This window comes from Mixophyes fleayi, chromosome 12 (genome assembly GCF_038048845.1).
Source record: "Mixophyes fleayi isolate aMixFle1 chromosome 12, aMixFle1.hap1, whole genome shotgun sequence".
Classification (NCBI taxonomy): domain Eukaryota; kingdom Metazoa; phylum Chordata; class Amphibia; order Anura; family Limnodynastidae; genus Mixophyes; species Mixophyes fleayi.
The window spans coordinates 48,849,617-48,872,034 of NC_134413.1; positions in this window are offsets into that span (position 1 = coordinate 48,849,617).

Sequence of the window (22,418 nt, forward strand, 5' to 3'; positions counted from 1 at the left end):
CTTTCCTTACCTTGCCTCCAAAAAGCTGCTCCTCTCTGCTCCGTCTCCTCCCCTCCACTCACTGACACTGTCGGGCCGTGATGATGATGTCACGCCCGACAGTCAGTGAGTGGAGGGAAGGAGATGGAGCAGAGAGGCGGCGTTGATCCATAGCCCCTTCCCCCCTCCCCATGGATTTATCTGAACGCTGTGCGGCGGCCGTGGAAGGTATGGTCAGCGGTCGCCGCACAGTTTTAAAGTAATTTTATTTCTGAGGCGCCCTTGCCTAATGGGAGCGCCGGGCCTGGGTGGGTGGGTATCCAGATCCAGGAAACAGGAAGCTCTCTCCTTCTTCCCCTCCTTAATATATATTTTCCACGACACTCCCACCTCTCCACCATTGGCTGATTCCATCTCAGACTCAACCCATCGTGGTAAGTAACATATTAGCTCATAACACATGCTTTTAAACTCCTTTGGCTTAATAGCATCTCTCATACTACTTTTCAGCCCTGCTAATCAATTGCACAATTCATTATAATAGAAAATGTGTTGTAATTAATGACTAATCAAAAGGTGCCTTCATTATGGTACAAATGTACATTAGTACACAATAATTAGTGGTGCTATGGAAATAAATAAAAGATGATGAGAAAAAGAAAGAGAGAAATACTCCTGGGGCAGATTCAATTGGCCGCGTTACTTTCAAAAGTAACGCATCATTACCATTACTATAGTAATAGTGCGCATTATTACTGTTAGTACGGTAATGTTTAACGCCGATTTCTGATTTCAGGGAGCCGCGAGCAGAAATCCGGGTTAAAATTACCGTATTAACGGTAATGGTGCGCCGGCCGCGTTACTTTTGACAGTAACACGGGCAATTGAATCCACCCCCTATAATGAAGACACTCAAATTCACAGAAATAATTTGTTTAATTATTAAAAATAATGTACTTTATTTAATTCATTTAAATATTAATTGAGACTCCACTTATTGGTTACATTTGTTAAAAAATAGAGATTTTTGTGAAAAAAGAAAATAAAAGAACCAGAGCTTCTGCTAGTAACTTGAGGTCTGTCTAATTTAGAGTAAGAAAGAGGCTCAGAGTTGAAACATGTAATATATGAAATACAATCAATAATGATTCATGTAGGGAATCCTGTATACAAATAAATGGCTCCTGACACAGTTCTTATCTCCTATTCTTCAAATCCCCAGACAGCGCCTGTTCTCATCATCAATTACATCAGGAATGTAATATGTATCTAGTTTAATACACAAAGGAGCTGCTATCTATTATTGCTGACTGCAGATGTTCGTTGATAATGCCGTAATATTGAGATTATGCCTGTTGGTATTATGTTGAACTACCGTTCCATCTATTTAAATATGAATGAATGGGAGAGTAGAGAATACTTTATACACACTCAGTATAATGACTTGCTATTTAATTGAAAAACACACTCTTTATTCGGGGTTAATGGATAGTTTAAAATCATACTGTGTGTGTTTATAACAAATAAAGTGGTTAATGTAGTGCGCTGAATAGGATTAGTAAAAAAACAACAGACTTTAATAGAAGTTCTGCAATTATTATGTTAATTTCCAAAGCGGCATCGGCTACCAATTGACGCACGGAGAGATAACTTATCCGGTTTAACCATTACACAGTTATTTGATTAACTTAGTTATTAAAAAAAAAAGGTTGTAGGAGAAAAAAGTAAATCATTAATGTGATTGCAGTTGCGCTATCTTTATTTAGCGTTTACGGATTAGAAATGAGTAACTGGCACAAAATATTAAGGTTGTGGTTCTTTGTTATAAAAGGAGTCTCTTTCTCAGAAAAAAAGCATATTCGGGTATATTTACTAAACTGCGGGTTTGAAGAAGTGGAGATGTTGCCTATAGCAACCAATCAGATTCTAGCTGTCATTTTGTAGTATGTATTAAATGATAACTAGAATCTGATTGGTTGCTATAGGCAACATCTCCACTTTTTGAACCCGCAGTTTAGTAAATATTCCCTAGTCTCTTGCATAATTCTGTGACTTTGTAACATATTAGGATAGTAATACATAGTGAATTTAATTTGAGTTGAATATAATTAGAATTGCTGATCGTAATTCAAGTAATGTAATTATTGCTATTTAGAAAGATGCAGCTGCTTCTATGTAGCGCACGGATAGATAAATCTCCTAATGAACCACTGAAAAATTATCCCAGTACTTCATTCATAATCCATTATATAGTGTCTTTGAATGATGTTCATGAAACAATAAATAAACTATTCGTTTTGTAAGCTGCAAGATACTGTATATTTTCATATCTATAGGTTATTTGATTATGTACAAACATTCTGAAAGAATGAAGGATTGCTGATTATAGTTAAAGATATCTAGTGTGTAATCTTATGATATGTAAACATGCTTCATTGTAACCCGAACTTGTTATCTGCTTTACAAAAATAAAACACACATACACATTTTTTGTAAGCAAAGAACTTTTAATAAAATAATTTTTAGATTTTTAAATTTAAAGAAAAAATTCAAAATTAACTTAAAGAATTAAAATAATATGCTTCGAAAGTGTTAATATTTTTATTTTAAAAAAAAATTATTCTTTTTTTTTTAAACAAAACTTGGGCAGGTGGTATTTCTTTGCCTGCCTGGTAAAAAAGAAAATAAACCATTATATATTTTACATTTTACATTATGACATTTTTAAAGCACACCTTAGCTCTATGGTTGTACTTTGTTCACATATTTTCCAAGCTCAGCAGAGGAGGTGGTACATTAAGTGAAAAACTCTGCACAGGTTCATGTTGTGCTGATCACACTAATAGCCAGAAGACTTCATTTTGCAGGCACATGCAGATATGTTGGGGGGAGGGAGATTGCTTGGCACCAAACACTTATTATGATGTCAGACACCTGTGGAATTGCAAACTTTGCTTAGGCCTAGGGAAAATCGCATTTAGGAAAGAAAGGCATTCTGAGGACTACACTTTTATGTTGCAGAAGATAATAATTAAGTTAAATTGTAACATCAAGATACTGGCCTGGGCTTGGCTCCCTGCCTCCCCCACTTGGAGCTCCTTGGCCTCCTCCATTTGGGGTTCATCAGGGCCTTGGAATAGGATTCATGGTCAGTTGGGGAAAGGGAATCCTCAGGGTTTGGGGTCTCCTCCTGTGTCTCCTCCAGACAGGGGCGGATTGGGAACTTAAAGTGGCCCTGGAAAAAATTATTGAAGTGGCCTCATGTGGGCGGGGCCAACTTAAACATAGGTGGGGCCAACACAAAAGTAGGAGGGATTTAGAACTTGGAATTTGGGGGGGAAACATTTAGGAAAACCTAGATATGATGACTTAATACACAGTGGGTCATTTCTAAAGCAATGCAGGAAAAAAGCTGTAGCCCCCTCACATATAGTTTTTCTAGATGCAACCCCCTTACCTATAGTTTTCCCTGATATAGCCTCCTCACATATAGTTTTCGCAGATATAGCCCCCTCACATATAGTTTTCACAGATATAGTCCCCTCACCTATAGTTTTCACAGATATAGCCCCCTCACATATAGTTTTCACAGATATAGCCCCCTCACATAAAGTTTTCCCAGATATAGCCTCCTCAAATATAGTTTTCACAGATATAGCCCCCTCACATATAGTTTTCCAAGATATAGCCCCTATACATATAGTTTTCACAGATATAGCCCCCTCACATATAGTTTTCACAGATATAGCCCCCTCACATATAGTTTTCACAGATATAGCCCCTCACATATAGTTTTCCCATATGTAGCACCCTCACATATAGTTTTCCCATATGTAGCCTCCTTACATTTAGTTTTCCCATATGTAGCCCCCTCTCACTTACCTTAAGTATCAGGGCCGGCGCGCTCTGCAGCGTTGCTCCGCACACATGATCAGACAGACAGGAAGTGAATACTTCCTGCTTCCTGTCTGATCGGTGCACAGTGCTGAAGGACCCACAGTGCTGTAGCACCAGGCAGCCTCGCGGTGCGTGAGGCTGCCTGGTGCTTACCACTGACCACCAATTTTGTAATTGTTGCCCTCCTTCCGACCGCGCCGCGTGACCCACGAAAAAATAAAAAAAAATAGAAGGCGGCCTCGTTAGGCCAGCGGCCTCCCGGGGAGCTTTCCGGTAAAGGTAATGGCCAATCCGCCCCTGCCTCCAGAGGCTTCTCAGTAGCACCCTGATGTTGACAGCAAAGATGGCGATGGTGGAGGCATTCTGTTGGAATAAATATGACACATTAGATTATTTATAAAGGTTACCTCTCTCACACACACATACATACATACATACATACATACATACATACATTCAGATGTAAGGTTGCAATGTGAAATATTCAATACCACAAATGGACTTGACCTGGGAGGTTTATATTAGAGATGTGCGCTGAACACTGTGTTTTGGTTTTGGATGTGGTTTTGGTTCTAAAATTTATTTATGCTTTGGTTCTGTTTCTGATTTTGCACAACAATCCAGAAAAGTTTTGGTTTTGGATATGGATTTAATTAAAAAATCAAGCAAAATAGGTAAAATGATTTGATTTTGACCTGTTTTTACTCCTATATTACTAATTAGATCATTAACAGTCATTTACAGTCTATTTTCTAATTAATGCTTCCCCACTGACCAAATTTTCACCAATTTTGGCCAAAGTCTGCAGCGAGCTGGCTTGCAAAAATGAATAACAGAGTAGCATAAAAAATACATGACAGTTAAAAAAATTAAACAATCCCAATGGCACTGCAGTGTGCATAAAGTATCTACATGTGGTTTGAAGCTAAAATGTCAATCTCGATTTATCCTTTTGGCTAAGCTCAAGTTTAGCATCTGACCTACTATGGTTGGTCCGGAATGCCCTGAAAGGGAGGGTCTTCGTGGACTGATGTCGGAAGGCCGTTGGACTTTGGAGCCTGTGCACAAATTCCAGTTTAGTTTATTTGTGTTTGCTTGGTCGGTGTTTGGGTAGGCCTCTTTATGGGCTACCCTCTCCCTTTGTTGTCGGAGGCTCCCTCCTCATGGGAAGGGCTAAAGATCCAGCCCCCATGGGGAATGTTCTGCCAATCCTGGGGTAAAGATGACTAATTATGTAGGGCTGATTTATTAAGGAATGTTAAGTAAAATGTATTGAAGGGTATTTGTGTCCTACATGAAAAAACAGCCAGTATTCTCCTTTTGTGCAAAATAATAAACTCATTTGCACCCCTTGCATTGCAACATGGTGTTGCCGAAGTTCAGAGTTACTAATTTTTTTGATTTCCTTTCCTTATTGTATCAGGCCCGTAATGTATATAAATATGTAATATATACATATGCAATGTATAATATATAATATGCAATGTATAATATGTAATATATATATATATATATATATATATATATATATATATATATATATGCAGCATATATATGTTGTATTACTGAAGTGTGAGGAATATGTGAAACAGACAGTTTAGGTTGGCCAATAGTTGGTATGTATAACTGACAGTGATGCAGATTTGGTTGCCAAACATCTGTCTTGAGAAGATAATGCAATTAAAAGTTCACATTCTGAGAAATTAGGAGGACAGAATTTGTGTCACTCACCGGACCGTGAGTGCCTCTGCGCTGGTGCGTGGTTCTCTATCCTTCCTGCCGGCGTCTGTCCTGAGCCGCGGCCGTCCGCCATCTTGATGGGCTGCGCATGCGCAGCATCCATGAACTCTTATGACCTTGCTTTTAACCTAATTGGTGGATAATAACCTCTCCCTATTTAAAGCACCTGTGGCCATGGTATCGTTGCCTGATCTTGAGTCTCATTCCCTGTGAGTCTCTGAAGGTGTCTCCTGTGTCCTGCTCGTATCTTCAGTTTCCTGCTGGATTACCTGCTCTGCTCATTGGCGGTTCCCATACCCGCTACTGACTCCTGTGTCCTGCTCGTGTCTTCAGCTGTCTGCTGGATTACCTCCAGGATTATGGATTATCTCCAACCAGTACAGCTGCAAGTCACTGACTCTCATCTATTCCATTGGCATTCTCTCTCCATCTGCTGTTATATATGTTCCTACTATTCACTCTACTGCCCAGAAGACCGCTGTGTAAACCCCGTCCCTCTGGTAAGCATTATCATCTGGTGAATCCTGGGCAGAACTCCTAGTGCCCGTGACAGTAAGATCAGGCCATGACAGACCCAGGATCGGAACCAACAGCTAAAGAGATGCTGCAGTACCTGGTTACTAAGATTGAACAACAAGATGTTCGACAGCAACAATTATTCCAATGTTGTCAGGCCCTAGCCTCCCGAGGAATCCCTGCGCAAAATGTAGCAGCTACTGTTGTTCCTCCAGTACCTTCTTCTTCTTCCCCAGTGCCATCCCAGGTGTCTACCATTTCCACGCTACACCTGCCTACTCCCTCTAAGTATGATGGAGACCCGAAAACCTGTAGGGGTTTTCTTAACCAATGTTCCATTCATTTCGAACTTCAACCTCACAACTTTTCTACTCATCGTTCTAAAGTGGCCTATCTCATCTCTTTGTTTTCCGGACAGATTCTCGCTTGGGCCTCCCCTCTGTGGGAAAGAAATTACCCTTTATTGGAAGATAGTGGCATGTTTATTTCTACGTTCCAAAGAATTTTTGTCGAACCTGGTCGTGTTATCTCTGCGGCTTCCAGTATTCTCAGACTACGCCAAGGATCCCGGTCAGTAGCCCAGTACGTAATCCAATTTCGGATTCTTGCCTCCAAGCTTCAATGGAACACTGAGGCGCTGATAGCTGCCTTCTGGCAGGGTCTGGCCGACAAGATCAAAGACGCACTGACCTCACAAGAGTTACCCTCTTCCTTGGACGACTTGATTTCTCTATGCCACCGTGTAGACATGAGGTTTCGTGAGAGAGATTCCGAAAGAGTAACTTCTTCCAAAGCGCCTGTTCGCTCAGCATCTCAAGTTCGTCATCTTCTACCTCCAGTAGAACCCATGGAGGTAGGGCCTTCTAAACTAACATCTGAAGAGAGGGAGCGACGAGTGAAAAATAGACTCTGCATCTATTGCGCTGACTCTACTCACATGCTGAACTCATGCCCTAGAAGGTCGGCAAATGCCAGGCCCTAACCAGTTCTGGAGAGATAAGGTTAGGATCCCTGGAGTCCTCTCCATGTTCTATGGATTCTAAAATCTGTGCTTTTGATGTTACCGTTTCCTTTGTTACCAAGTCATTTATGTCTCAAGCGCTTCTAGACTCTGGAGCTGCTGGAAACTTTATCTCTAGTTCTCTAGTGAATCAATGGTCCTTACCAGTGATTCCTTTAAAAGCAGCTATCGCTGTCACCGCTATTGATGGTTCTCGCATCATTAATGGACTCATCACTCAATGTACGACTCCATTGTCCCTTCAAATCGGAGCCTTACACCAGGAGAAAATTTCTTTGCTGGTCCTTCCTGTTACCACCAGTCCCATTGTTCTTGGCCTTCCATGGCTTCAACCTCATTCTCCTCAGATTGACTGGAACACTCCTCAAGTCACTTCCTGGGGTCCGGATTGTCGTCATAGATGTCTGTCTCAAGTTGTTCCACTCAAAATAAATCAAGCTTCTATTACACCCTGTCCGCTGGGTCTTCCTCCACAGTATGCTTCCTTCGCAGATGTGTTCGATAAAATCCAGTCTGAACACCTTCCGCCCCATCGGGCGTGGGATTGTCCGATTGATTTACAACCTGGCAAGAACCCTCCTAGGGGTCGTGTGTACCCTCTCTCGCTACCAGAGACCCAAGCAACATCTGATTATATCAAGGAGAATCTCCATTGTGGTTTTATTCGACCTTCCACTTCTCCCGCTGGAGCGGGGTTCTTTTTTGTTAAGAAGAAAGATGGGTCATTACGACCCTGTATAGATTATCGTGGACTTAATGCCATTACCATTAAAAATCGGTACCCTATTCCGCTAATTACCGAGCTCTTTGACCGCATTAAGGGAGCCCGGATATTCACCAAACTTGATCTCCGAGGCGCTTATAACTTAATCCGCATCAAGTCCGGAGACGAATGGAAGACAGCTTTTAACACCAGGGATGGACACTATGAATATCTAGTTATGCCCTTCGGGTTGTGTAACGCCCCAGCTGTCTTCCAGGGATTCGTGAATGAGATCTTCCGGGACTTGTTGTATGTTTGTGTCGTCGTCTACCTGGACGACATATTAATTTTCTCTTAGGATCTGCCCACTCATCATCAACATGTGGCAGAGGTCCTTTCCAGACTCCGGAGAAACTCATTATTCTGCAAGTTAGAGAAATGTTCCTTTGAGTTATCACAGATTCCATTCTTGGGATATATTGTGTCCGGAGTAGGTCTAAAGATGGATCTGGAGAAGGTGAACGCTGTACTACGTTGGCCCCAGCCAAATACCCTCAGAGCAATCCAACGCTTTTTAGGGTTTGCAAACTACTACAGACGCTTCATTCAAGGTTTTTCCTCCATTGCTTCTCCAATAGTGGCTCTGACCCGTAAGGGCGCTAATACTAAACAATGGTCCTCCGAGGCCCTTCAAGCCTTTCACTTCCTCAAGAAGGCGTTCTCTACAGCTCCTGTTCTCCGACAGCCTGACGTGACCCTTCCTTTCTTTTTGGAAGTAGACGCCTCTAATGTTGGTCTAGGGGCCATTCTTTCTCAAAGATCGGAGCAACAAAAATTCCATCCTTGTGCCTTCTACTCTCGAGGTCTTCTACCTGCGGAGAGAAACTATTCCATCGGGGACAAGGAGTTGTTGGCCATAAAAGCAGCATTAGAGGAGTGGAGATATCTGCTGGAGGGGGCTCGTCATTCTGTAACTATTTTTACTGACCACAAAAACCTGTTATATCTGCAGTCAGCTCAATGTTTGAATCCTCGTCAAGCAAGATGGTCACTTTTCTTTTCTCGCTTTGAACTTATCATAACCTTCAAACCAGCTTCCAAGAATAGAAAAGCAGACGCCTTATCTCGGGCGTTTGTGGCGTCCTCTGACACTGAGGATAGTCCTAATCATCCCATATTGGATCCCAAATGTGTGACTCTGGCCACTTATTCCACCAAGGTGCTACCATTTGGGAGAACCCTCGTGCCTTCATCTCTACGTAAAAAAATATTATCGTGGTATCATTCTTCCCGTTTTTCTGGACATTCGGGAGAACGTAAGACATTAGAAATCCTTTCTCGAAGCTACTGGTGGCCCTTTATGAGGAGAGATGTCAAAGAATTTGTGGCCGCGTGTGAGGTTTGTTCCCAGTTTAAAACCCCCCGCAGAACACCGGCGGGATTACTTCAACCATCATCATCATCATCAACATTTAATTATATATCGCCAGCAAATTCCGTAGCGCTTTACAATTGGGAACAAACATTAATAAGACAATACTGGGTAATACATACAGACAGAGAGGTAAGAGAACCCTGCTCGAAAGCTTACAATCTAACCATTCCTTCCAAACCATGGACCCATATTAGTATGGACTTTGTCACCGATCTTCCTCCTAGCAAAAGTTGCAATACCATCTGGGTATTGGTGGATAGATTGTCGAAAATGGCACATTTTGTTCCTTTGACCGGATTACCTTCCTCATCTACTCTGGCTGACCATTTTATCAAGGAGATCTTTCGGATTCATGGATGTCCATCTGAGATTGTTTCGGATAGAGGAGTGCAGTTCGTCTCCAGATTCTGGCGAGCCCTTTGCAAGACCTTGGGTATCCGATTATCACTATCATCCTCCTACCATCCTCAATCAAATGGACAGACCGAGAGAGTCAACCAAGATCTTGAGACTTTCATAAGGATGTTCTCCTCAGCCAACCAAGACAATTGGGTAGATTTGCTTCCATGGGCTGAATTCGCCCATAACAATATGTATCACGAGTCATCTTCAAAAACTCCATTCTTTGTGGTATACGATCACCATCCGTCTCTCCCAGAATTTCCTGCCCTCCCTCCCACCCAAGTTCCTGCAGTGGAGAGTGTATGTCAGTTTCAAAACTATCTGGTCTCAGGTCAAATCCTCCCTGAAGAAGACATCTGCCAGATATAAGTGTTTTGCTGATAAAAAGAGGCGAGCTGTTCCACCACTTAAAGTTGGAGACCGCGTATGGCTTTCTACCAAAAATATTCGCCTGAAGGTTCCGTCCATGAAGTTCGCTCCCCGTTTCATTGGTCCATATAAAATCACTCAGGTGATAAATCCGGTATGCTTCAAACTACTATTACCTAAGAACCTTCGTATCTCCAACGCCTTCCATGTGTCATTACTCAAGCCTCTTATCATCAACCGTTTCTCTGTTCCTCCTTCAGCACCTCGGCCAGTACAAGTTCATCGGAGTTTGAGATTACTCCTATTTTAGATGCTAAAATTTCGCGAGAAGTTCTTCACTTCCTTGTGCATTGGAAGGGCTTTCGTCCAGAGGAGCATTCTTGGATCCGCGCAGATGATCTCAACGCTCCAGCTCTTCTAAAAAAAAATTACTCCAAGTTTCCGGGCAAATCCGGCTCCAAGTGTTCTGTGCCCACCTTTAAAAGGGGGGGTACTGTCACTCACCGGACCATAAGTGCCTCTGCGCTGGTGCGTGGTTCTCTATCCTTCCTGCCGGCGTCTGTCCTGAGCCGCGGCCGTCCGCCATCTAATATTTGAGAGATATAGAGAGAAGGGGGTTTTGGATAGTGAAATTATAGAATTTTTAACTATCACATATCCTGACACTCCTGTACTGTATATTCTGCCCAAAATCCATAAGGACACCCAGGACCCACCGGGTCGTCCAATTGTGGCTGGCACGAAGTCTTTAACATCTAATTTATCCCAGTGGGTTGACCATCATTTACAACCCTTAGTGGTAAGGAATCCCTCCTATCTTAAAGACACTGGGGATGTGTTAAGAAAACTAGAAACTATCCAATGGCAGGAAGGATGGTTTTTGGTCACTGCCGATATTAAGTCCTTGTATACAGTTATCACACATGATGATGGGCTTGAGGCTGTCAAATATTTTTTAGATAGAGAGGAGGAATATAGAGATATCAAGGACCTCATGTTAGAGAGTATTCGTTTCATTTTGACGAATAATTATTTCTTCTTTGAAGGACATTACTATATTCAGCAGAATGGTACAGCCATGGGCACCAGATTCGCTCTGAGTTACGCTAATTTATTTATGGCGTTCTGGGAAGAGTCCACCATATGGAGTGGCGACGAGCTTGGGGCGGACCTGGTGACATGGATGAGATATATTGATGACATTTTCTTTATTTGGAGGGGTGATCTTTCGAGCCTCCATTTGTTTTGTGAAAAATTGAATAGTAATGTCATTAATGTTGAATTTACATTCAACATTAGTTTACACGAAGTGAGTTTCCTTGATCTAAACATCTATGTGTCTGAGAATCACCTTTTGACTAAAACATATAAAAAACCCACAGACTCTAATTTTTACATTTTCGCTACAAGTGGGCACCATATTAAATGGTTGGAAAATGTCCCAAAGGGACAATTTCTACGCCTAAAAAGAAATTGTTCTGATCCCAATGTATTGGAAGAACAAACAACTAGTATGAAAAAACAATTTTTTAGTAAGGGATATAAGGCGAAAGTACTTGATGAAGCTATTGAGTTTGTAAATGATAAAGATAGAAATTCTTTGCTTAGATCAAACTCTGAAGTTTGCAAACCAAAAGATAACAAGATAGCATTTATCACACAGTACAATTCCCAATATAGGAAAATTGAGAGGGTTATCTCTAAACATTGGGGAATATTAAGAAAAGATCCGTTGTTGGTTAATATTATTCCTGATAACCCGAAATTTATTTATCGACGAGCCCCTAACCTGAAAGATAATTTGGTTAGAAGTTCTCTGGGTGAGAATAAGAGATCAGGGGTTGTTTCCAAAGGTTTTTTTTAGGTGCGGTATATGTTTAGCATGTAAAGCAACATTTACAGACCAAAAGAATAAGATCTCTAGTTTTGTGGTTGACGACCATGAATACCCTATTAAGACGTTCCTTAGTTGTAACACTCCAAATGTAATTTATTTGCTAGAATGCAAATGTGGTCTTTTTTATGTGGGGCGGACCACCCGCCCTCTTAAGGTCAGACTGTCGGAACATCTTCGTAACATAAAGAAGGGCTATGATAAACACTCTGTGTCTGCTCATTTTAAAAGTCACCATAATTGTACCACGAGTGGCCTAAATTTTTTTTTAGCTATCGACAAAGTAGAGAGCAATTGGAGACATAGGAATACCTTGACATCTCTCGCAAAATGCGAGATGAGATGGATTTACAAATTGGGAACCCTGTCTCCAAAAGGTCTAAACCAGGACTTTGAATTAAAGTGGTTTCTTTCTGATGATTAGTGGGACTCTCACTGAGTTGGTACTGGTGGCTGTGTGGGCTGTAACCTTAGGTATTTGTTATATCTGGGAAGCTAAGCAGCAGTGTCTCGGGTTAGGGTGTGGATGGGTGACTCCGTTTTTTTTATCATTGGATTATCATAGTGTTCCTTTTCTTTTTATTTTTTATTTTATTAGGTTGTATATTTTTATTATATATTTTAACTATTGTAATTGTGACTCCTTAGTGAATACTTATATTATTACAGATTTTTAGTAGTGTTTTAAATTTGGCTATAAAAGGATTCGGGTATGGACTCCTCCCACATACCTTGACAAAGGCTCCAAGAGAGCCGAAACGCGTTGGTTTATGGTAGTTATGTTGATCGGATCATATGTTTGACGCTGACAGTGATCGCTCTTCCAGTTTGGCTTCTCTCCTCTACGTAGCGGACATTGCTCGTTATATTACCGGGATATGCCTTGCAGTGCATGAATACCTGCTACGTTTGTGGGTCTAGTCTGTGACGGTAAGAGTCCAACTGTCTCCGTCTCTTCGAGATTTGCTGATTATCTAAGTCAGTGATTTATTGTTTTATATACTGATTGTAATAAATTATATGAAGGATTTTATACTATGAAGTCTTTTTTGTTTTTCACTATGATGGAAGTGACACTCTATATCAGAGGAATGATGTTATAAGACGATTCCACTCTATGATATCTACAGGCTGTTTTATCGGTTTGTGTCTAGTAAGTACATACCCTAAGGGGCTAAGAAGATTATCGATTTCACGTGGTGCTTGATCTCATTACTATCGATGCACTGTTTAGTTGTGAAGGGTGTCTATTCCTTTATGTGATTGGTCTACAGATCGCACTATGTGCTGCTTCTTTTTGTTTTCTTTCTATTTTTTATGCCGCTATATGAACTACGGGTGAACTGACTTCAATCATTATAGAAGAACTGAAACATCCTTCACACCCAGGAAACCTATCTGAAGACCTCCAGAAAGACTTTTCTCGATAGGAGTTATTTTTGATAATTATTGCAAAGTCTACTCCCTCGCTCTGATTTCTGGTGTTGGCGCATGTCAGCAAGTTCTGTGTTATTTGCTTTTTCTGTTATTGGTATGGTTTCTGATTATATCATTGTTGCGCCATGTTTGTATTTTGTATACTTTGATTTGCTGGATTACCTGCTCTGCTCATCGGCGGTTCCCATATCCGCTACTGACTCCTGTGTCCTGCTCGTGTCTTCAGCTGTCTGCTGGATTACCTGCTCTGCTCACCTGCGGTTCCCATACCCGCTACAGTCTCTCAGCTCTCCTGCTGTGCCTGCATATCCTTGTTGGACAAGCTTCTCTACTCAGCAGCGGTATGCATACTTGTTATTGACTATCAGCTGTTATCCTGCATATTTGCTTTGGACAAGCTTCTCTACTGAGCAGCGGTATCCATACCCGCTTTAGACTATTAGCCGTTACGCTGCATATCTGTTTGAACAAGCTTCTCTACTCAGCAGCGATATGCATACTTGTTATTGACTATCAGCTGTTATCCTGCATATTTGCTTTTGACAAGCTTCTCTACTCAGCAGCGGTATACATACCCGCTATAGACTATTAGCTGTGACGCTGCATATCTGTTTGGGACTAGCTCCTCTGCTCTCCAATTGTATTTATACAGTTATAGACTTTTATCACTCCTCCACTTATCCGCACCTGGACAAGTCCTCACCTCATCACAGCAGTGGTACAACTTGCTATACGCAGACCACTGACTCTCCCGCTACCTACCTACACAAGTCTTCCCTTCACAGCAGTGGTACAACTTGCTATACACAGACCACTGACTCTCCCGCTACCTACCTGCACCTGGACAAGTCTTCTCATCACAGCAGTGGTACAACTTGCTATACGCAGACCACTGACTCTCCCCGCTACCTACCTACACCTGGACAAGTCTTCCCTTCACAGCAGTGGTACAACTTGCTATATGCAGACCACTGACTCTCCCGCTACCTACCTGCACCTGGACAAGTCTTCCCTTCACAGCAGTGGTACAACTTGCTATACGCAGACCACTGACCACCGTTACCTTCCTTCACCTGTTCACGTCCACTCTACTCTCCTACCAGTACAGCTGCAAGTCGCTTTCTCTCCTACCAGTATAGCTGCAAGTCATCTATTCCATTGGCATTCTCTCTCCATCTGCTGTTATATACGTTCCTACTATTCACCCTACTGCCCAGAGGACCGCTGTGTAAACCCCGTCCCTCTGGTAAACATTATCATCTGGTGAATCCTGGGCAGAACTCCTAGTGCCCGTGACAATTTGGCACTAGCAAACAATACATGTATAGCTAGAGATATGGTGACTGATGCTGATGATTTACACTATGTGATGGGGTTACAAAATCCTTCATTAAGAAGAGACTGGACACAAGACCTCAACTACAGAAAGTGGCATTAGTAGACAATTAAAGATGATAAGAGACCAAGAGCACAATGTTAAATGGTGCACGTCAAGATGTCATTGTCCTTGAAACCAACCACCCACCTACCCGTCCATATGTTGAAAGGGACATCCACATAGTTTAACAAATCAAGCACTTCAGCAATATGAACTGTCACTTTTGTGGCTGAATTGTGATTTGTTTGGGCCCCCACAAAAGCCAACATTTTGGTTATTGGTTGTTGAACTGGATAATATAGATGTTAACAAATGAATCATGTGCACTTAGATAACAGTGGTCACTGGCCATCTTCCTAAATGGTGACAAATGACAATATTATCATCAGCTTCATCATCATCCTCATCAAAGGTGTCTACATCACTTTCATTTTAAAAAGAGAATATACACTAAGTAGGTAACTGTTAGACAAAATGTGTGACACATTGGGGAAGGACAGCAGCAATACATTGAAGAGGGTCAGCAGCAATACATTGCAGAGGGACAGCAGCAGCAGTACCAGAGCTCATTAGATGGACAGTGGTGGCATGAGTAGACATTTAACAGATGATGAGAGACCAAGGGCACAATGTTAAATGGCCCAAAATGGTATTACCCTTGGGCACATAACCCAGGTGTAATACATACAGTGTTCGACAGTTACATCATTGACTTAATATGGCGGGCACCCTAGTAGACAAGGTTGGAAAGTCAACAATAATGACATTGACAGTATTATTTGGACAATTGAAATGTAGACAGTATTTATTAGGTGGACAATTTAAATGTAGCTAGTATTATCCCTATCCCTAACCCTGTCCCTAGCCTTGTCCCTATACCTAACCCTGTCTCTATCCGTAACCCTGTCCCTATCCCTAACTCTATCTCTATCCCTAACCATATCCTTAACCCTGTCCCTGCCCCTAGCCCTGTCCCTATACCTAACCCTGTCCCTATCCCTAACCCTGTCCCTATTATAATACTGGTGACATTTAAATTGTCCACCTAATGTTGTTGACTTTCTCAATGTTTACTAAAGGAATGTCTATCAGTCGAATGCATAGCATTTTCCAGTTACACAAGCTGATAGACCAAGGCCAAAATGTAAATGTAAATGTGCAAGATGTCATTGTCCTTAGAACCACCCACCCACCCATATGTTAAAAAGGACATGCACATAGTTTAACAAACCAAGCACTTCAGCGTCAGGGACTGCCACTTTTGTGACTGAAGTACTTGATTTGTTTGGGCCCCCACAAAAGAGAACATTTTTGTTGTTGGTTGATGAACTAGACAGAATAGACATTCAGCTAACAGTGGTCATCTTCCTCTATGTTGACAATGTCATCACCCTCATCATTCTCATTACTGATGTCATGATCATCATCATCACATATTTATATCTCCTCTGGAATCTCCAAATTCTGATTGCAATTGTCAGCACGACCGGTGTTCCTCATACAATTCATTTTGATGATAACCAATTTTTCTACGTGGTTGGGAAGTAGTCTCCTCCAGCAATCACTCAGGAAGGAGGGCAGCTTAAGTACACCAAAGCTAGTTTGTACAAGGGGCTCCAAATGGCCCTTTTCCCTTCCAGAATTCAAAGGGACTGTTTAGGATGCTAAATTCTTACTTTATGATTAAAGTAATCTTCCACCATTCTACTAAGACACAGTGTATCCAACTGAGACATGGTAGAGGTGTCAATATATTTGGGAATTTCTTTTAAGCCTAACCAGATGTCATAACCTTTCCCATTGTTGTTGACTCATCATCAGTGTGACTCTTAGAAAAGGGAGGGTTTTTTCTGGCAGTAGCATTTGTAGGAGAAGCTGAAGCAGGGAACGTGTCATGTGCAAATTGAGTCGACAGCTTGGTCACAAGGCTAGGTTTGCATCTCTGAAGATATGTTTCATTTGGAAAGAAAGACATTACATATGACTTAAACCCATGATCAAGCATGATAGCCAAAATGTAGTAATCCAATTTCAAGATGCTAAAATGTGAATAAAGAACTTAATCTACAAGTCCGACGTACTTTGCAGAATCGCTAAGTTTCATCTCCTCCTTCAACTTCACCAGCTGCTTTTCCAGTAGGTCGATTAGGATTTTGACTTGACTCAGGCTGGCAGTGTTTGAACTTACTTAATTTGTTACAATTTCAAATGGTTTCAGTAGCTTGCATAAAACAGAAAGGATTCTCCAATGTGCTGATGTAAGGTAATGTAAGAACACCTGGGTGGGAATCAAAGCTCACTAGAGACCCAGTCCTTTAGGTTCACAGGTCACACAGGTAAGAAGACAGGAAATAGATAATCATCACTTTTAATAAACAAAGTGCACACACTTAGTAAAATACAACAGTGCTCCACAAGGAGAAACTTGTTCCCCCAGCAAAATTAACAAGTGTCAGACTATCACCAGTATAAGTAAATTCCCCAATAAAGTCCCCTGCAGGTTACCTCCCCAGCACAGAGTCCTATCAGGCACAAAGTTCTGGCAATAATAGTCCACAGAAGACAGTCCAAGTGGGCCAGGATGTCTGCTCTGTATTTAGGTTCGTGTACCTTAAGAATCCCAGCCACTCAGCCAACTATCCATCATCTTGGTGAGAACCTGTATTAGTCTCCCTTCTGATGCAGGCTCAGTAATTCCCCAGAATCTATGAGTGTCTACTGGAGTGGTGACAGAATCGGTCCTAGCGTTGCACTCCCTGTCCGAAGAAGCTCCTGCTATAGCAGTACTTTCTGACCCTGAGAGAATATGGTTACTCTCAAACAGTCCAAGTCCTTGCTCTCTCAATTATTCTCCAAGAGCCCCTCTCCTTCCTTGGGCATCTCTTTTGTCCCTTCTCAAAAGACACCCAATCCTGGCCCCTCCCTGAGTCAAACCCCCCACTCATCACCGTTATTAATGATTTATATAACGAACTGTCCTATTAATCAAGCAAGTTTTCACATTTTATGATTCCCTTCTATGTGAATACTATCTTTATGGTCTGTATTAATGTTTTATGTACCCTAATTTCAATTATAAATCAAGAACATTTTCCTGTTTTTGTTGGTATTTTCTGAACTTTGTGTCACCTTAAAAAATTTTATGCCCTCATATTTCAGTATATATTTTGTGTTTCACTACATTGTGATCCATTGTAAAAGGTGAATTAAATTTTTTTCTTGCAAGTAAAGTGATTAATGAGAGCGGTGTTTTTGGACTTCTAGCCAGGTTGGTCTAAATGCACAGATTCTTGTGCGTATGGCCAATCTTTACCAGAAATATTTACATTGTTTACAAATATTAACATTACCTTATGATTGGTAATTTGAAGAGTTTGGTGGTAACAGGGGGGGAGGTAGAGCATGACATCAGTGAACTCCCACCTGCTGTGACCGTGCCATTCAGTCTGAGTTGAACAGTTGCTGGAAAATTAGTTAGCAAACAGGCAGAGTTCACCTCCTGATTTTAGCTTTTAGAGTCCTGACCCTCCTGTTTTTAACCCTTTCCACTCTTATTTGATGTCACAGGGTCCACAGATGTTTCACACTTCCTCTGAGCTGCCTTCCCCTGAGCCCCTCCCTTTCTAGACACCACAGCAATAACAGATCTGGGTACCCTGCAGCATTTAAAAACATATTGGCCCGTGGTTGTTCAATTGGCCCACTGATGACAGACCAGGTTGGCACGATATTCCCAATGTAAGAGCCCTATACTGGGCCCTATACATGACCACCCCCCCTCCCTATCTCATGATTTGATGTGTAGGTCTTGATGGCTGATCCTGTAGTTACTGATGCATATAAAGAGTATAATTCCACCTAGTTAATAACTCTTACTTCAGTTGGCGGCATGGCAGATGACATTTTTTTTCAGCTGCTGCAATGTTCTACAATTGGTCGTTGAATGTGGAAAATGCACAGATATTTTACGGGCCACAAACAACAACATCTCCTGCACTGAACTCTCATTTTTTAAGAAATTCTGCACCGCACAATTTATTGCGTGTGCAACGCATGGAACTTGTTGAAATTCACTCAGTTGCAATTGTCGAAGTCAACAAATTGGTTAAAGTAATTTCAATTAATATTGAGCAAACTTGGTTGTCTTTGTCTAAAATATGCGTAGAGAACGCTATGGCGTGTAAGAGCGTATCCAGCCGCAACACGTGGCAATAACAGTTTTTACACTTTTGTATACATTAGCACAAACACACATTTGTAAATAGTACACATTAATCGTAATTGCAACACATAGTTATTTATGTCTAAATATAGTAGTGTTTATGTGTAATATTATAAGTTATATGCATATTAGTGCTACATATGGTTCAGGTTAAAGGAAATGTGTCATGTCTGATATCATATTAATCCCCTTTACATCAGCAGCTGTCCGGTGCATTCGGCGAAGATATCGCACATTGCATACTCTAGTTATTGATGTTAGGGAATAAACCTTTAATATGATGCTGACTATAAAATGCTAATAGACTAGTTGTAATTGGAGTCTTGGCGGGAAGAAAGGATCACATCCCCTGGAGAGATGACCCCCACCTTTCGATTCTTTAGTTTGAACTAGCCTATGATCTGCAACCCCATGGACCTTCCTGAAGCCTGGACCAATAGAAGCAAGCCATACCATCTGCATTGTTTTACTGTATTTCTGTTTGCATATAAGCAGTAGCTTTCATCTAGTGTTCAGTCATCTTGACCACAGACTTCAGACCTGAATGACTGTTCACTGGATCCAGAGCGCCTGCGATAAGTAACGGCTGTACTTATTATTATTTCGCTTGAATTATTCTGCTACTTTTTGAGAATAAATATTTATGCGTTGGAAACACAAATCGAGATTCGACAATCGTTATTGAATAGCGACAAAATGTGCATAACAATTTGGGGGCTCGCGGCAGAGGTTACGTTGCCGGACGATACGCAAGACCAACGGATTTCGGCTCCGCAACAAAGGGTTGAGGCGCGTCATATACGGGTAAGAACGCAATGTGTTCAAAACCTGATTTTTACTCTGTGTTGTGAAACCGAATGGCCATTTTACATAGGACAAAAGAGAAAACTGTTTCTTTTTATTGTCATATTGCGTTTTAATATATTGTATTGCTTAGCGTATGTGTACTTCCTGCCTAGCGTATGTGAACTTCCGGTAGATTTTCCACGTTGTTAAACAATCGTTTTCGCAACTTGGGAGCACGGGGAGGAATTAAGTTGGTAAGGCTGGTAATTGACTTTACCGGATGCTGCCAGTTGTAATAAACTCAACAGATTTTGTTGGAGAGTCAGGGGTAATCGAGGAGCTGATAACCCTTTAGTCCGCATTGCTATTTCTGTATTAGGGGTCCTTGTTTATGACGAGAGGAAGCGAGTGGACATGGCTTATAGCAAATACGTCCACAGGCCGGTAAAATATCTCTAGCGGTAGATTGCAGGTGGCAGAGTGTTGAAAGTAGAGGCAGGATATTGTGATATTTCTGGAACCCTATTTTGTGGCAGGATATTGTGATATTTCTGGAACCCTATTGTTCAGCATGGGTGCTAAGCAGACACTAGAGATAGCCAAGGTACTGCCTAAGGAAGGGCCTATTGGTTCAGCGAGGTTTCTCATGTGTAAGAAGTATGGTGCATACGCAACACGTGGGTCAAGATGACCAAGGATTGAGTTAGGCCTTTCCCAACAATAGGGAGTTTTAATGCAGAGGTACTAAATAACGTAAAAGATAAAGTGTGGGTGATTAAGTCAACGAAAGTGAGAAATAAACATAATGATTGTTTGAAATTGTGGCAAATGGAAGGCAACACGAGGCAGGGAAGCGAGTGCACAGCGGAAGTAGGCGTGCGAAAAGCGTGCGCACAACGAAAGTAGCCGTTGAGAAGTGTGGAGAACTCAGCGCAAGCGCGCCCCCGCCACCCTATGTGGTGGGAGGAGTAAGTACAGCCGTTATTAAAAATGAAAAAAAAGGAAATTGCTAAGTTATATCCTGTTTTAAGTCAGTTTAAAGCAAGTGTTTCTGAAGAAGAGGATGAACCCACTGTAATTTCAGCCATTGCCCATGTTGTTAATATGCTAGAGGTTCAGCGTAAGTATGGAAAGGGGGCAATGACTGAGATAGGTGAGAGTAGAGTGACCACTAGGAGGGAAAACCTCCAAAATATTGAAGTAGTTAATCCTGAAGATAGTGAACCGGTGGGTACGTATCCTGTCCACACAATATCAGTTCCCAATGGGAAAGCGGATAAGGATGGTGTAGTTCCTTTAAGAAATGTTACAATGCATTGTCCTTGGACTAGATCAGAATTACGTTCCATTATGACTGAATTCCCAGATCCTAGAAAAGAGTTGGCTAAGTGTCAGAAGTTTGTTAAAGACTTAGGAAATGCACACGAACCAAGCAATAAGGATTGGCGTGTGGTGATGAGGGCATGTCTTCCTCCTAATACTAACATATAAAAATTTATTAAAGATTGTTTGTTGGAGGAAAACGACACCATGACAGATGAGGTTAATCAAAAGAATATAGAAAAAATTGTCTCACATTTAGCCATCTATTTTTTCAGTAGTAGTAAATTGGCGTAAAATTTTCACCATTAAGCAGAAAGATAGTGAAACTGCAGCAGACTATTTCGCTAGAGCTCTTGCATCAATGGCTCAGTTTACTGGGATATCAGATATAAAGGAGCAGTGGCGGGCTGGCCCGGGGGGCAGCAGCCGCTGGGTTAGACGCCTATTAGGGCTGGGGGGTAGGCCGGCCGGCCACCCCCCGGATGCAAAAAAAATAGTATCTCCCCCAGCAGCCGCATCCGATGTCATCAGATGCGGCCGCGTCAGCGCACAGGCGGCCGCATCACATGACAGGGGATGCGCCACGCCTCTCCCAGCCTGCGCCTGTAAAGGAGAATCCACATCATAGGGAAGTAGCTGTAACGGTACTGATGGATGGTTTAAAGGAAAACCTAAAGACAAGGGTACAGACCTTAACACCTGGTTAGAGGGGTAGCACGGTAGGTTCTCTTAGAGCAGGGGTGTCCAACCTTTTAATTTCCCTGGGCCACATTGGAAGACGACGAGTTGGTTTGGGGCGCACATAAAATACACTAACACTAACGATAGCTGATCATCCAAAAAACAATAGAAAACATAGTTTACATATTAAACTTACTTGGAAATGAAGTTAGTGAGATGTTTGACATTGTTTCTGAGCCACCAATGCTTCCATATTTGCTTCGATGGAACTTGTTGCATTTCTCAGTGAGTTCTCAAGGTGCTCATCAGATATTTTGGTTCTAGTTTTATTCTTCGTGTGCTTCATCCTTGAAAATAGTTGCTCACAAATGTAGGTGCTTCCAAATAGCGATGACATGAATAAGGCATGATTGTGAAGAGAGGGATATTTTTCTCTGGGTAGATATATGTTATAGAAGTCCATTAAAGAGACGTGATCAAATTTTTCTTTCAGTTGAATGTCAGATTGGAGCTCTATGCATTCCATTTGAAAATTGCCAGGTAATTATTAGGAACTCCCAAGTCAGTACAGTGAAACTCGGGAACTACTCAGAAGGCCAGGTGTTCGCTGGAGCCCCTAGTGGTGGGGACAGACT